The sequence below is a fragment of the Mytilus trossulus genome, chromosome 3, assembly GCF_036588685.1.
Source record: "Mytilus trossulus isolate FHL-02 chromosome 3, PNRI_Mtr1.1.1.hap1, whole genome shotgun sequence".
Taxonomy (NCBI): domain Eukaryota; kingdom Metazoa; phylum Mollusca; class Bivalvia; order Mytilida; family Mytilidae; genus Mytilus; species Mytilus trossulus.
This window is the reverse complement of record NC_086375.1, coordinates 25,628,782-25,631,996: the sequence shown is the minus strand read 5'-3', so window position 1 is coordinate 25,631,996 and position 3,215 is coordinate 25,628,782. Positions and strand designations below refer to the sequence as shown.

General features: G+C 31.0%; 1 non-coding gene across 1 annotated transcript; it reads left to right on the top strand.

Moving 5' to 3' along the window:
• Positions 1-2,300: 2,300 nt before the first annotated feature.
• On the top strand, positions 2,301-2,449 carry LOC134712928 (U12 minor spliceosomal RNA). Its single transcript, XR_010106358.1, has one exon. It is a non-coding gene; the product is annotated as a U12 minor spliceosomal RNA (small nuclear RNA).
• Positions 2,450-3,215: the final 766 nt, after the last annotated feature.

Sequence of the window (3,215 nt, the reverse complement as noted above, 5' to 3'; positions counted from 1 at the left end):
TCAAGGAGACATTATTTTGTAGACCATCACGTTCTACTTTATATATTATGCCCTTTTACTGGACAATTTCACGTGTGGTGAGTAAGTTGATTGTTTTTCTTCCTTTGCAACTAGATCGGTCTCATACCTTGATTTACACTTAAAGATAGGAGGTACGAATTGGCTGAGAACTATAAAACATACGATAAAAAGTATGGACTTTTTTCCCTATTGTCAACTTTCCACTTTATGTAACAACATTTGGCAGCATCTATATGTTCCTTATAAGTAAAAGATATCTAACATCTGCAAAAGAGGGACGAAAGATACCAGAGGGAGAGTCAAACACATAGATAAAAAATAAACTGACAACGCCATGGCTAAAAATTAAAAGACAAACAGACAAATAATAGTACAGAAGACACAACATAGAAAACTAAAGCCTAACAAACATCAACCCTACCAGGGTGCTCTGGAAGGGAAGGAGGCAGCTGTATGATGCCTTAGCTCATGTTTACAAAATGTTCGAATGGATAACATAACGAAAATACACAGTAGAACATTCGATAGATTTAATTTCTTTCACAGTTAATTTGAATGCTAGAATTCAATGGAACTGCATCATGTCTAAAATATTAAAACCAACCTCACCTTTGTTTACCCTTTCTTTATTTAAAATAGCATGTAGAAAACAAATCAAAATATGTAACGAGAAATGTAATGTTTATCAGAAAAAAAAGTGTTTAATTGTTTTAAGTTTGTATGTAATGTTAAATATCACTATAGATATAACAAATAACAAAGCTGTCATTATAGATATAGGAAGATGTGGTGTGAGTGCCCATGAGACAACTCTCCATCCAAATAACAATTTAAAAGTAAACCATTATATGTTAAAGTACGGTCTTCAACACGGGGCCTTGGCTCACACCGAACAACAAGCTATAAAGGGCCCCAAAATTACTAGTGTAAAACCATTCAAACGGGAAAACCAACGGTCTAATAGACATTAGTCAAAGGATTGATAGATCAACATCAGAACCTATGACATAATGAAGGACTATCAAGTATGAAGTACAGTTATTTCTTACTAAATCTGGGAATCTTTACCATCAAGTAATTAATAAATAACAATCTAAACTATTTGCATATCATACAGAATTTGACTTTGTCACTTTCATTCATTGCTTTGATCTAATAAATCTCTATTTTTTGGTTTTAGGTCAACATCAAACACATTCAATTTATTGAGTAAAAGGACTGATGATATTAAGGTTCATGTGGACCCTATGGCTAAAATGGCCGTATTTTCACCTCAGAATTTTCTCTGAGTACAGGGAAACCTGTGCATCTGGAAAAGTTTTCAGGCATAGCATGCCCTAGATAAATAGATTTCAAATGCATTGTGTGATTTAGAAAATTCATAACTTAAATGGATTTTGCCGTACACTTTTTTTCGTCTCTGCAGAAGATGATAAAATTAACAAACAGTTGAGTTTACCTTGATATGGTCCACTCAGGTACACAGTTTACATAACCGATAATTGTCAGGTATCTATTGTCCATATAATGTCCATGTCAATTAAAAATGCTCACTTTAATTTTTACCAGTGGGGAAGTTCTCAAACCTGTTTCCCAACTTAGTTTATTTTGGCACCTTCTGGAGGAATGACAAAAGTGCACGGCAAAATCCTGGTAAGTATTTATTTTTCTAAAACATAAAACATACTTAAAATTCATTTATCTAGGGCATGCTATGCCTGAATTGTTTTACAGATGCACAGGTTTGTCTGTACTCAGAGTAAATTTTTAGGTGAAAATACGGCCATTTTAGCCATAGGGTCCTCATGAACCTTAATGTAAACCACAAAATCTTATAACAAATTGAAGTGTAATTTATCATGAATATATACAAATTAAAAATATATCTGCTAAAATCTTAGCAGGTAGGAATAAACATATGTAACATATCAGTTATTGACTTTACCTTTTAGATACATAGCTAATATATAGAAAGAATTGAATTAAATCAATGGACAAGATTTCGAGATTTAAATGGGAAATAACTCTACTTTATAATCGATTGTCCTTCATTATAATTTTCATTTTCACAAATTACACAAAAAATCTTTTTTGAAAATTCATAATTAAAAACGATATAAAATTTTAATTTGCAAATAGATTGGATTAACATTTCATTGCATAAAGTTATGTTTTTAAATAATGATTGTTGTAAATTTTGCAGGTCAAAAATTGATATTGTACCTTGTTGAAGTAAAATATTGAAAAGTATCAAATCAAATCTATGATTTCATAAAGGCATGCCTTAAACTAATGAGTAAGGAAAATAATGAGCCTGGATAGTTACAGGCTCCCTAGTTAATCTAGGATGAATTTGTGCAAGGGTACAGGTTACCCCCATGGTGACCCACCTACTTAGTGGGATGCCTGGGTTGTTGTGATCTGCCTGAACCCTATAATCAATTTTAATGTAGAACATTGTTTTAATAGCTAATTTTGACAATTAATTCAATTAGGTCTAAACACTTGTTTATTCTTTAAAACATTGTCGGACAGTTTAGTAATGTCTATTATTTTTAAGACAATACTTAAACCGCGTGTACTTTAATATCTAGAGCCAAAAAGTTTCAAGATAGCTCTTAGGCAATTCATTAAAAGAAGTGAGCTTGAATACTTTGTTAAAATAAACAAAAGAACGTCTATTATTACTTTTACTTTAATAAATTAGTATACACCAGTAAATTTGAATAATGCAGAGCTGGTAGTCAGCTCTTATCCCAACTTCATGGAGATTTCTAGACGGAAAATGTCTGCGCAAATAGCGAAATCTAAAACTGAAGGTAGAACTTTCATATTACTCACTGGGTACAAGCGTTTTCTCTTGTATAAAATGGTGGACTAAAGCATTTATTTATTATTAACACGTAAAAATACTGATTATATATCTCTTTAAGAAATTATGTGCATGTTACCATTATGCAAATAGTTACACACTTAGTGCTTACGTTGTATTTAATATCACACAAACAAAGAAGAATTTCCATTTCAAATAGTTCTAGTATATATTAAAGTAGGCAGTATCATCAAAAACTTAATCAATATTGTGACTAATTCTTAGCTTGATAAGAAGTATTGTATTTTATTTTAATTTTAACATAACTTTTTCTTGCTATTGATATACAAAATCTCCAAACAAAACAGTTTTATTAAGAATT